A 14,385-nucleotide genomic window follows, 5' to 3' on the forward strand; every position below is an offset into this window, starting at 1 on the left:
CGGAGATCACCAGCTGCAAGCAGGGGTTGGCATATCTCTGAATGACACCTGCCCTGCCCGCGGGCCAGGGGGGCTGGCTCAATCACGCCTTGGCACACTCAGCCTGGGAGATTCCCCTCCTCCCAGCAGCAGTGGGAGGCCCAGGTGAGCCGAGTTTCCGCTTGCTTGTTGCACAACTGTCCTGGAGACCCTTGGTCTTTGTTACAAACCAGGGGTCCTCCCCCAGCACCACCATCCCTGTGCCAGGTCCCCTCCTGTGCTCCTCAGTTCAGACACTGACTGCCTCAAAGACCAGGATGTCCCTGTGGGGGACAGGCTGCCCCCAGATCTGCCTCCCGACCTGTGTGAGCAGGGAAGCTGGATGCAGGCCAGGTGCTCCACCTTTCTCTTGGTAACACCCAAGTTCCCGGTGCGAAAAAGCTCTTCTCTCCCATCTCTTTCCTGTATGTGATTGTCATGGTCATGCTTGGACAGAGCCCCCAGAGTGGTTCCAGGTCTGGGGCCAGTGTTGAGAGGACCCTGCCGCTGTGTCTGGGCCATCGGACCCATGGGATCCCTCTGTCTCGCTGCTGGAGGGGCAGGTGGCAGCGGATGTGTTTGAAGTATGGGAACTCCCAAGGGAGAAGCCACATTTCCTTTCCAGATGAGGTCATGGTCAATTCCATGTCAATGTAATGCTATACCTACAGTCCTGACTGTCTTTGATTGGGCTCTGTGGAAACAGACTAGGATTCAAGTGCAGTCATCCCCTTATCCCTGCAGGGGATTTGTTCCAGGACCCCCACAGACACCAAAATCCGTGGATGCTCAAGCCCCTTATGTGAAATGCGATACTATTTGCATATAACATAGGCACAATGTCCCTCCTTTATTCTTTAAATCTCTAGATTATTTCTAGTACCCACAACAATGCAAATGTTATGTAAATAGTTGTTATCCTGTATTATTCAGGGAATAAAGACAAGAAAAAAGTCTGTCCATGTTCAATACAGAGGCATCCATTGTAGGCCTAACTTACATAGTCAGAAACAATGTCACATTTTTCTATCTTTTTTTGAAAATGCTTGATCAGTGGTTGGTTGAATTTGCGGATGCATAAACTACAGATAAGGACACACAGATGAGGAACCTGCAGATACAAAGGTTGCCAATTGGGAGATGACCTCAAGAAGCACAAACAGGGATGGGGGTAGTGAGGCAGGAAGGGGAGGGAGCCACTCTCCGGCATGTTACTGAGCAGGTCACCCCTGTGGGATTATAAACACCTGTGGGAGGACTTGGGGTACAGTCCTGCCAGGGCCTCTGGGAGATGGTGTAGAACACATCTCAGATTATTTTTACTCAAAAGTTGAGAAAGCTGCAGACTTTATCTCCCAGCCTCCTTTTGTAGTCATTCTAGGGCTTCTCCCGGAACCCCATGGATTCCCCCACTGCTGGCCTGCCCTGTGGGCTCACCTTGAACAGCCGTGAAGCCAGAGAAAGCCTCCAGGCAGAGGCACAGGTGAGAACAGGAGGAGACGGTGGGAGCGGGAGTGCCAACAGGAGAACAGCAGGGCACTGCCAATATCTGCTGAGACAGCTATGGCAGAAACCGAGGGCTGCGCGGCCTTCGAACAGCCAGTACAGGAGGAGCGAGGTATCTCTGCAGCATAGCTACTCTTTGGAGGAAAATTGCTGAAAGCATCTGTAACCTCCCCAAAGCCATGGCCCAAGTGGCTCAGTCCAGTAGTAGAGTAGTATTTTCAAAAGCACAGTCCAAACAAATAAAAGGAATTTTAAGAGAATTTCTTCTCCTCTTTTGAAGGACATTGAAGGAATTCAACACATGACCTTGGATAACCTTTCCTTTATTCTGTTTTATCTCCTCATCACAATACCCGGAACCCTGAAGAGGACAGACACAATAAGCTCTCTCTCCCCATTGTCCCCGTGCTTCCGTCAGTGCCCAGACTCTAGCTGAATCCTTTAGAATGGACAGCACACACATCGATGTGTGCTGGCCCTTCTAACCGCCCATTCCTGTGCTCCTGGCAGACATTACTAATTGATCACAGGGTTCTTTACTGGGAGCTGGGAATCACCCTCTTATCTGGAAGGAATCTTGGGTGTATTTCAAGTGCCCCAGCTTACTAATGAGTGAACTGCAGCCCAGAGAGGGGAAGTGACTGTTCTCAAAGTCACGTGGCTGGCCACAGATTGTCCTCCGTGTGGTCTCACCTCTTCTCCTCTGTAACCCCAGCCCTGTGAAATGTCATCAAATTCCCCCACCTGGGATTGTGTGTCTGCATCAGGAAGGCTGGCCAGCTGTTGAGCCACACCTTCAAAGGACCTGTCACCTCCAGGAATTGAGGATTATGAAGGATTTGGCTTCTCTCTGTCTTGTGGCCGGAAGTGTAGTCTTATCTGCTCTTGAGTGCATCTGATAATGAGGAAAAGGAGGAGAAGACAGGCTCCTATCAGCAAACAATTGGGGTTGGGGTTTCCATTATTAGGGCAATTGGATCCTCCCACCCTGAGGCATCTGGCAATGTCTGGAGACATTTTCAATTGTCACACTCAAGGGTCATGCTACCAACATCTAGTGGGTGTGAGCCAGGGATGCTGCTACGTCTCACAATGCAGGCAACAACTGACAAGAACCACCTGGCCCCAAATTCGATAGTGCTGAGACTGAGGGACCCTGGTCTAGGGGGCGACTGACCCTCGTGCATGTGGGAGGTCCAGTCAGTCCCCTGTCTTTGTTCAGCCCCTCCTCGCAGCAAGAAATCTTTGCCTCCAGCTCAGCAACTTATTCAAATATTTCTCAAAGTTCAAGGTCTCTCGTGATTCCCACCTGCGTAAGCGAGCCTTCCCTGACGATTCCTCCTCTGCGCCTGCACTTGTCACGGGGACTCTGTCTCATCTCCCCCACGGCATTTCATTCCTAGAATGTACAATGGCAAAAAAGCCTCCGTGCCCTTGGAACCAGCACAGCTGTGTTCAGATTGTGCCTAAGATACTATGTGACTGCGGGGAGGTAAGGCTTCACCTTTCTGTCCACATATGAACAGCTAACCTTCATGGAACACGTCCGGTGTACCAGGGGCTCCTCTCAGCACCTTGCACATGTTAACTCACTAGAGGCTCATAGCAGCCCCCCGTGCTATTACCATTTCTCTTGGGTGAAGGAAACTGCAGCACGCAGGTCAGTTACCTAACTTGCCCAAGGTCACCTGGCCAGCAAGTGGCAGTGTCAGGAGCTCCATGTGGGTGGTCTGGTCCCGGAGTCCACCTGCTAACCACCGGACCTTCTGCCTCTCTCAAAGGATGAACCCCAAAGAGCATGAGATCTAAGGGAGAAGGCCCGTGTAATACATGACCCAGCCTTGCCCCGTTTCTGCTCCATGCTTCAGCCTAAGGCAGCACCGGCATTTCTTTCTGAGCTTTTCACATGGCTGATGCAGTTGGAAGTTTGCAGCGGAGGAGCCTGTCAGACACCATCCCATCAAGCGGTCAGAGGGGTTTTCATCCACAGTGGGACACACCGAAAGCCACCTAACGGGACGCAGCGAAGAGAGCACAGCGTCACTCCTGTGATATCCCTGCTGAAGATGCACAACCTGAATTTGGACTGTTTCGTAATTGCTGGGCTAAGTGAGAATCCCCTTCTTTAGACTGTGGGCAACTTGGAGTGGGAGCAGGGGGTCAACCAGGTCATGACTTAGCTTTTGGGACCCCTCCACCCAGTGCCTATCCCAGTTTGGGGCTGGCATATAGTCGGCACTCAATCAATGCTTGTTAGGTGAGTGGACGGCTAAGAGCTCCTAGGGCAGAAGCCAGCTTATACAGCAGAGCTTGTCTGTGGGCAGCCAAGGGCTGAGAGCCTGGGCTGCGGGCCCAGGAACCTGGAAGAACAGGGTGCCTCTTCGGCCTTACGGAGCAGCTGCCACCCTCTCCCTTCCCCATCTAGGCCTGCAGCAGCATGAAAATTGTACAGTCTCATTACCCAGTGACCTGAAACGTGCAATTAAGTTGAAAATTAGTTGGCATAATTAACTAGATGGATGAATAGCTCGCTGTCAACACTGATCAATCCATTCTGCCTGTAATCAGCTCAGTGCAGGCAGGCAAGGAGCCCCGACAGCTGCTGCTTCTGCCGGCAAGTGAGGACACAGGGTGGGAGAGGAAATGGGTGCCCAGCCAGGCACCCTAAACCCCGCCCGCCCACCCACCCACAGGTCCTTCTACAATTGCTTATCATGGGAGCAACCTTCCCAGGGCTATCTGCATTGGGCTCATCCTTGGCACCCAGCAAAAAAAACCACAGCGTAATTCCCAGGGGCCCACAGTGCCAAAGTCCCTTTGCTCTCTCAGCTTCCCTACTTCTGAGTTCCAGTCCATTGCCCAAGATTTCTGGCCTGCAGAACAGCCACGGGGGCTCTGTTTTTGGGCTAGCAAATTTGCAGAAGCTTTAAAAATTAAGATATAACTTAGACGCAGCAAAATGTATCCGTGTTATTGTACGGCTCTGTGGGATTTGAGAGACGAACACAGTCGTGTAACCACCGCCACCATGGAGACACAGACTATTTCCAGCATTGCAACAGTTCCCCAGGCCCTCCTGGCATCACACGCTCCCCCCAGCCCCCTGATCTGTTACTTTTCCCTAAACTTTTTCCCATTCTTGGATGTCCTATAGGGGAATCATATAGTGTGAGCCTTTTGGGCCTGGCTTCTTTTGCTCAGCACAGGTGCTTGGGTTCCATCCCCATTGTGGCCGTGTGTCTGTGGGCAGCTACTTTTTACTGCCGAGGAGTATTTCACTGCATGGATGCACCACAGTTTGTTTATCCATTTCCCGGTTGAAGGACACAGGGTCGTTTCTAGTTTGGGGTATTCATGAATAAAGCCACTATAAATATCAACATACAGGTTTTTGCATGAACATGAGTTTTCATTGCACTTACATAAATACCCAGGAGTGGGATTGCTGGATTTTAGGGAAGGTGTGTAGATAACTTTATAAGAAGCTGTCAGACTGATTGCTGAAGTCCTGTACCATTTGCATCCCTCCAGAAGTGAGCGAGACTTCCCGGAGCTCCACCTCTTTGTCACTGCATAAGCTTTAAAAAACGGTAACATGCGTAGCTGGTGACAGAGGGCCCAGAGCACAGTCTGTGGGACCCGGTGCCAAATGGGAACCCAGGGCCCCTTGTTCGAAACAAGAGGGAACAGTGGCAACAAGAGTATTAAGATTGAAAGCTTTTTCCTTTCCGCTGCAGCTTTTCTGATGACTTCTCGACTTCTCGTGGTGGTTTTTTTTTTTTATTTGCTAGTTAATATTTTAAGTAAAAGAAATTAAAATTCAAAACTATGAACATGAATTCACCATGTATCTTTATATTGTGCAGTGCCATTTCAAATGCAAATATGAGAGCGTTTAACTCGTATGCAGAGTCACTGAAACGACACAGTTTGTATTTTGTTTGTATATGCACATGTTTCATTCTTACCAGAAAGTGGGAATGTCCCACAAAACTAACTCAACTGTTTTTATTTCACTTCTCGATATGTACTCATTCTACCTGCACTGCTGCCTTGGGCTTACTGCTGAGCAAGGAAGAACAGAAAAGAAATGGAACTTTTCCTCTTTCCTTCCGGGTTATCATTTTCAGCATGAAGCGGCGGGCCACCACAGGGAAGGAACACAAGAGAAAAAGCACGTGGTAGAATTCCTTGGTCGTTCACGTTTCTTACACCAGACGCAGATACAACTCTGGGTGCTGGGCACCCAATGCAGGACACATGACATATCACAGAACCGTACACCTGAAACCTCTGCAATTTTATTAACCAGCGTCACCGCGATACTTTAATTTAAAAAGGGAAGCACAGGGTAGAATTCCTCTGTCGTTCACGTTTCTTCGAATGCCATCGCTCTTTTCTGCATTTGAAGCAAACTGGTTCCAAGGGAAAGGGTGACCGCTAGGGCCTGTGATCACTCTGACCTAGTTTTGTTTTTATACTTTTAGTTTTTAATTGTATTTTATTGACTATGCTGACCCAGTTTTAGAGGTAAGGTGCTTACCTCTCTTCACCTCGAGTCCCACTGACCTCAAACCAACCACGGGTCCACCGGAATTCTGTGTCACTGCGGGCACCGCGCCCATGGGAAAGCTGTGGGACAATGGCTCAGCAAGCACTGCAGTGCACACGTCTCTCTGCTCACGCTGCCTTTAGCTTTCACACACAAAGCTCAAGTTCAAGGTCAACTCATGAAGAATTTTAAGTTGGTGTCAGCAGAGCACTAAGCCCAGTGCGGGGCCCTTCTGACCACGGAGCCCTGTGTGTCTGCCCCTGTGGGGAAGGCAGGCTGAAGGTAGCGGATGATGAAGTAAGGCAAGTGGAAGGAGCTCACCCCAGGGACATCTGCTCTTTAATGTCTTAGAGATGACTCTTATGATGCTGATGTAGTTCTGGGTACAAGTCGCCAACTGGTCAGAAGCTGCGCAAGGCGGCCCCGGGGTCGGGAGAGGTGATCAGAAGGGCTCTCCCTCCACGCTGGGTTGGGAAGCCCTTCCTCCCAAGAACTCCACTCTGTGTCCTTTCCTTAGAGTTTCTTTCTTCTAAAAATAACTCTACTGGCTTTTGCCTTTTGTTTTATGACTATTACATATTTATTATAAAAATTGGGGAAAACAAGTAAAAAGAAACAAAATAAAATGCATTAATTACAATGCAAGAAAAAACCAAACATCTTCCATAGTCACACCAGTAGACATCATTAACATTTTTGTGTGTGTTGTGGCGAGAGTGTGGATTAGGTCCCTGGGGACCCCCTGCAACTCCCTCTAGTGGGCTTCTCTGCGGCATCTGGAAAGCACAAACTCCTTTTCCAAGGCCTCTCAAAAGCCATGTGGGATCCCAGCTCTGGCAGGATTCTGAGCACCCTCTTGTGACTTGGATGGCAATTGTATGCAATCGGCAGGCCCCATGCAAGAATTTGGTTCTTCTGCAGCAGCAGCTTAGGCAGAAATGATGTCAGATGTAGGTGGTGGTGGCAGCAGGAAGGTCTCATGGGAGTGGTCCATGGCGCGGCTGGGCATCTTCCTGGATGGGTGGTCCTGGCCTCTGTGGCATCCACGTGTGGTCCCCCAGGCCTCCTGGAAGTTCTGTAGTGAACTAATACTCACTCTGTAACAAACCCCTTTCTGCTTAACCAGCTAGAGTGGATTCTGTTGTCTGCAACAGAGAACTCATCCCAGGAGCTCCAGCTTACATCTTACCACCTCCTCCATACCTACTTAACACCTCAGTGAGGGACCTCTTCTGGGCTCGCCACCTCGATCCCAGTGGCTTCCCCATGGCCGCACTTGGTTGAATATCCGTTGGGTGAAACATAGGGTCACCTTCCGGTATCCCCTACCTGACGGGAGAGTGGAAGTACCAGCTTCAGCCATTTCTATGGACCAAGAGGATTGTTTTCCTTCTACATGTACCGCCCACCCATGCCAGCACTTGTTGACTCTTTCCTTTTGCAGAGAAAAGCAGTGTTCTAGAAGATTCTGGATTGCACCCCTCTTTGGCTCTATGGACTTAAAGATTGTAAGGGTCAATGAGTTCACTGTGGCCAACTCCCCACTCCCCCTCAATGAGGAAAACCTTGCTCTGTGTGATAATTAGGGACAAATCTCTGAGTAGAAAAAGACCCACAGGCTCACGATGACAAGCTCTGCATCATTCATTCATCCCACCAACACTTACTGAGTGTTGTATGTGCCTCCTGGGTATGTATGTGCGAGGTGCCTGGACCTCCCAGTAAATGCCCCTTTGTAATCAGACCTTTTCCCTTTAGCCATCCGACTGTCGCTAAATTACTTGAAGTCTCTAAACCTTAAATTATGAGCCAGATGATGCAACTTGGCCGCAATATAGTTGTGCAATTTCAGGCACAAATGTTATGTTTGAAGTACAGGTGCAGGAGCAGATTTTGGTGATAAAATTTGAGAGGATGAATGTTTAAGAAGCCCAGCCCATGGATTCCTGACTCCTGCAGGTTAGAACCACGGTGCCCACTAGCCCTGTGAAAAGGGGCCTCATGACTCAGGGTCCTAACATGGCCTGGGGCGCCAGGACATACACGGTGGCCCCTGTCACTGCCATTACACCTGTTGCAACTGAAAGCAAAACTGCTGTCCTGTTCCTGGGCTGCATGGGGTAGGGGTGGGTCTAGCTCCTTGGGGCCCCAGGGCTGCTGGGACCACACCCTCCACCACCTGTCTTACCTGTGGGGGGGGGGCAGAGTGGGAGGGCCTTCGAGGTGAGTGCTGTAACCCCTTCCTCTCCTCCGGCTAGGGGACCTTGCTGTCCTCCCCACCTGTATGTGGAGAGTGGGCAATGGACCTTCCTAGCCAGTTCATGGAAAGGCCCATTTGGCTCCTGAATCAGAGCCTGTATGTCTTTGGAACTAGGGAATAGGTGTTTGATCAAACCAGAAGTCGGGGATATAGACGTGAGCCAACTGCAATCCCTGAGAGACAGACAAGCAAGGCCGGCAGAGCTGAGAAGCCTTTTCCTCCATTATCAGATGCTCAGGCCCCACCGAGGGCTCTGCAGAGCCGACAGCACAGCCTGTGTGAGGTGGTGCCCACAGAGCAGTGGGAAACACCTTGAACTGGGATGAGTGTTAAGGTCAGGGGAACAGGAGCCATGAGAATACAGGACAGGGAGGCTGCCCTAGCCCAGGGGCCAGGAGGCCTCTCTGAGGTCCTGACAGGTAGGCCCTGGAGGAACTGGCTGGGGGAGGCGGGAGGGAATGAGTGCCTGAGGAGTGTAGAGGTTGTGTTGGGGGTGGTGAGGGGTAGGAAGAGGTGACCTCAAGAGGTCAGATGTCAGGGGGGCACACAAGGGCTCTGGCTTGTATCTTGGCGATGGTGGGAGCTACTGGCGCCAGTACAAAACACCCAGACAAGGCCAGGTCAGCGTCTGCGACAGCTTGCTCTGGCCACACTGTGGAGAAGAGCAGAGCCCGTCAAGGAGTGTCCGGCCGGTCAGGGGTAACTCCTTCCTTCTCAGACTCTGTCAGCACCATTCAGACCAATGACTCTCAGAAGCTTCCAGAAACAACAGACTGACTCACACATCCACATGTCCAGTCAAAATGGAGCAGGGAGGCTGTGGCCTTCCGCTGTCCTGGACAGATGACAAAGAACGACTGGCTGCTTCCCACGGGGCGTGTCTGCGGGAAATCTCCTCCCTCCCTCCACTCGGCCTCTCTGAGCCTCTCTGAGCCTCCCTGGACTTGCCCAGCGGGCTGCGCCCTGGCCTCTGGCTTGTCAGAGCCAGAAAAATGAGATGAGACATGTGGCCTGCAGCCAAGTCCTACCATGTTACCAAGTTCTGGTGGGAAAGGGGCCAGGCCAATAAAGCCTCTGCCACCTCCCAAAGTACCACAGATGAGCCTCCTCCCCAGACGGGCCTTTCTCCCCAGCTCCCTCCCCAATGACCTTTTCCCTCTCCCAGCCTCTTGACCCCCTCCACATTTTGTATTTGTTTTGTTACCATTTTTTAAGGCAGAGAATTGGAAAAGAGATGACAGCCATTGTGAGTTTGGGGTCTGGAACCCCCTCACCCTGACTTCCTCCAAATGGAACAGGGACTGCTGAGAACTGTTTGAGGAAAGTCAGGCACGACCTGCTTGTGACCTGTGCCAAGCAGGTGAGACAGTGACCTGTGGGTGCGATGGAAGTGAAGGGAGAGGTGGGGGTGCAAAGAAAAACCCGGGCTCCTGACAACGGGGAACGCCCCAGCACAGACGTTTCTTACAGCTTCTGGGCTTCACCCTCCAGTACGTGGGCAATGCCCCAGGTGCTGCTTGGGAGCCACAGCACGCGGGCCAGAGTCTAGGACACAACACTCTCTCTGGTTTCCCACAGGCTCCTCAGACTTCCACCACCAATCACGTGCACTACAGCAATGTCCACTTCAGTATTGCTCCTGATCGGGGAGAAAGAGATGCTCTGGGGTCAGAAGACCTCGAGCAGCTCTGGCTGCCATAACAAAGTACCACTGACTGGGGGACTTCGGCAACAGAAATTTAGTCCCTCGCCATTCCGGAGGCTGGACATCTGAGGTCAAGGTGTTGGAAGGGTTGGTTTCTTCCAAGGCCTCTCTCCTTGGCTTGGAGGTGGCCATCTTCCTCCCGCGTCTTCATGTGGTCTTCCTCTGTGCGTCTGTGTCCAATCTCTGCTGTGTCTACAAGGACCGAGGAAGATCTATGTGTATGGGCAGGAAGAGAGTTCACAGCTTACGGTTAATAGGGAAAAGTAAGTCCCGGGACAACATGATGCTCATCTCAGTGATTCCCTCTAGACAGGAAAGAGGATTGGGGGCAGGGTGGGACAAGGGGACTTCATTTACTTGTGTATGTCTGCATGTGCGACTGATTGGATTATTCTCAGTTCTTCACTCCCTCCCTTGCCCTGGCTTTGCAGCCTCTCCCATGGTGGGCCAATGGATAAATTGTATGGTATGTGAATTATATCTCAATGAAGCTATTAAAACATGTTTGTGGTTAAGCCATTAAGTCTGGGTTGATTTGTTAAGTAGCATCAGTGTGCTGACAGCTGACTGATGCAGTGGGCACGCGTGCGTTGTATAAGGAGCACATATTATGTGTGCAATCCAGAATATGCAAACAGAATTTCTTGGTTCTCCCCAGCAGGCTTCTCCTTCCTGTTTTCCCTCCTGGTGGTGGCACCCGGATGATTCTGGACATTGCTCATTCTGATTTGAGGTGACCGGCTTCTCTCTTTACCCTGGCTGTCCCTGCAGAAGGTGTCTCCACTTGGCTCCCTCCTCTTGGCCTCTGCAGCCATCGGCCAGGACACGCTTTCATCGCCCTGGGTCTAGATTGCTTTGTGGGCTTCCCAGAAGGTCTGACTGCCTGGGCCTATCCAGAGCCAGGGGAGAGGACTAATTTTCAACATGTTTCCATGAAGTTATTCTGCTCAGCCAGCCCCGAGCGGGCCTCTATATACACACACACACCCTTTCCACTATGTAAAATGGGCTTACAACAGCCTGTACTGCCTGTCAGATCACAGCAATCCCCACCAAACGTCAGCTGGACCAGGGGTATGGACTGACCACCTGGACAAAGGGCTGCTGTGGGCGAGTCCAGCTGCTGCTCCTCTCCCTCCTGCTGGTCCCCCACCTTCAGGGTCTCACTGCTCTGGTATGGAAACCGCCAGCACTACAAATCAATCCAACACATTGGTTTAGAAGTTGAGAAAGTGAAAAACCCTATGACTAATCCGTGTGGTTTCCAATTTACAACTGAAAGAGGCCCTAATCAAGTTGATAGAGAGATGAGATGTGATTTTTTTTTTTTAGGCTATAGCTTGAAATTGTTTAAGAAATTGAGTTTTAGTGCTGAAACATAATTTCTTCCATGTTCTTTTACTTCTTCATCTGAACGAATTTTCTCAACATTTACATCTGTAAATTTGAAACAATACAATAGCATTAATACTGAATCCCATCTCGTTCTAGCAAAAAATAACAGGCAGCCACGGATACATGAGCTAAGCAGGATTCAAAGATGAATCTATTTCATGAATATTTGTTTTTAATAAAATTCTACATTTTTAGCCCTGGCTGGTGTGGCTCAGTGCACTGAGTGCTGGCCTGTGAATTGAAAGGTTGCTGGTTCAATTCCCAGTCAGGGTGCATGTCTGGGTTGTGGGCCAGGTCCCCAATCGGGGGCATGAGAGAGGCAATCACACACTGATGTTTCTCTCCCTTTCTCTCTCCCTTCCCCTCTCTCTAAAAATAAATAAATAAAATCTTTTAAAAAATTTACATGTTTACATTTAATAATTATTCTTCAAATTATAAATAGATTTATTTTTTAATTGAGTACTAATACAAATAATGATATGTCAATTAAAAGAAAAATCTGACCCTTAGAGACTTATGTTCACAGAAAACAGATTTCGATTTATCACTTTGTTGCTGAGAGGTATGTTGGGGTAATCAGTAATCATTCAAACATACAATAGGTGTTATATAAGAATAACATTCTGTGGGGAGAAGTAGACTAGAAATATGAGTTTGGGGGAATAACTGTAAACTTAACAAGTGTACAAGGGGAGCTAATTCATGTATATTTAAACTTTTTAAAATTGATTATTAGAGAGAGAGAAAAGGAGAGAGAGAAACACCAGTTTGTTGTCCCACTTTATTTATGCATTCATTGCTTAAGTCCTGTGTGTGCCCTGACCAGGGGGTGAACCCCACAACCTTGGTGTACTGGGACGATCTCTAACCCACTGAGCTACTTGACCAGGGCTAATTCATGTGTATTTAAAACAGGCTATGGCCTCTGTGAAATCCACGGGATGTTTTGATTCCATTGCATGCATGTTAAAAATCATATATGCAGTTTTAAAAAATCAGCATTTGTAACATATTGGAAATTGCATCCTTTGTAACTAATTTGTAATGAGAAAGTGGAGATATCAACTGACCATCACGCAAGGAAGTGCATAGAAATTTTTCAAATTATTTTAAGGGGTGTAAAGGGGGGAAATGTTTTTGGGTAGTGCCGCTGGGGATGAGAGGCCAGCACAGCTGTCTGACTCAGGATGAAATCCTGTCTGCTGTTACCAGAGGTTTGAACTTGGGCAGGTCACTTTGAGTTTGGCATCTGTAAACGAAGGGTCATCCTAATAGTGACTGCAGCACAGGAGGTTGAGCCCGGAGATCCTGACTGCTTGTTCGGATGAGCCGAAAAAACCACGAGGAGGACTGGATGGAGCAGACATAGCCTTTGACACTCACATTACAGGGAGCACTGATGGCAGCAGGTTGGGGAAGCAGGACCACGCCTCTGTGTCTCCACAAGGGAGGCACATGTCCCACACGTGACTCTAAACTGTGTTATCTCAGTGTGTACGTGCAGAAAGAAAAGGTCAAGAAGCAGTAACAGGACTGGAAGCCAACCCTAAAAGGGGATAAGGAAGGAGTTTACAATACACTTCCAAAGCAACACATTCCTTCTGGCCAGGGGCCCTCGGGCCAGCCTTCCGTCATTGGTGGTGGGAGAGCCATGTCCAGCATGACCCTACGGGGACTGTTTCGGGTTTTTCTGAGAGTAAAGGAGCCCAGAGAAAGAAGTGCCTTCTTCTCCCAGATAGGGAGGGGGAAGCAATTGAGGAAGGAAATAGCTATCAGGTTCCCCAGAGAAGGGGACCTTAGACCCTGCTGAGGAAGGCAAAGAAGCGATCCCCATCACAAAACGGGAGCCTGGCTCCCTCAACCCTATAAAAATTACACTGAAGCTACAAAACCACCATCATTCATAACCACCTGAGAACTAGCTGAATGGAAATCCATCAGAGATTTAAAGAAGAAGGCACATCGAGACTGGTAGGTGGGGACAGAGGAACGGGCTGCTCCCACACCCACCAGTGACAGATAAAAATTGCAAGGGATATCTTGGCTGCTGGGGTCCACCCAAAGGAGCAAGGGGTCCCAGTTCCACACTAGGCCCACAACCCAAGGTTCCGGTGCTGGGAAGAGAAGTCACTGTAACTTCCAGCTGTAAAAACTAGCGGGACTGGAGGCTGAGGGAGACAGAAGACTCCTGGAGTCCCAGGCAGTTGCTCTTCAAGGGCCGGACTCAGATTTAATTGGACTCACGTGTTGTGAGTTCCAGCACTAGGAGAGCAGCAGCTCGAAGGGTGCCAAGACACACGGGGAGGAACTGAATTGTCTGGCATCAGGACCTGGCTGAGGCCATTGTTCCTTTGATGAGCGCTTCCTTCAAAAAGCCACCAGGTTGTCGCCACACCTGAGTCTCTGCCCCACACAACTGTCAGGTCTACTGAAGCTGTTTCCAGTGGCTTTTCCAGAAGAGTGGTCTGTCTTGGCATGCACTTCAGACTTTGCTATAGTCTCTCAAACGAGCACCATCTGGCCTCAGCGTGCCTCGTTCCTCTTGCTAAGTGGCCCCAGGCCCAGCATTAACAGCAGCCAGCTGTGGTTTGCAGCTTGGCCTCCTGTGGGCTCCTCCAGGCCCAACCCAAATAGCAGCCATCTGCAGACTGCTTTGTAGCTCTAGCCTGGTGCACTTGGGAAGAACACAGGCAGCGGCTGACCTTGGCCTGCACCTCCCAGGAGGCCCCAGAGCCAGTGGACAGCTTCAGGCCACGTCAAAGCACACTGTAACCTCCTCCACGGGGACACGCTCAAGGGGGGATCTCAGTGGGCACCAGAGACCTGCTGAAGTAAGTCCTGCTCTGTCTGTGGGCCCCTGCACAGCTGGTCTTATTTGGTGGTTGCAGGCAGTCCTTGCAGCCAGTTGGCCTGGGGGTAAACCCCTCCCTTTGATGTGCCAGTAGC

Source organism: Desmodus rotundus, chromosome 8 (genome assembly GCF_022682495.2).
Source record: "Desmodus rotundus isolate HL8 chromosome 8, HLdesRot8A.1, whole genome shotgun sequence".
Classification (NCBI taxonomy): Eukaryota; Metazoa; Chordata; class Mammalia; order Chiroptera; family Phyllostomidae; genus Desmodus; species Desmodus rotundus.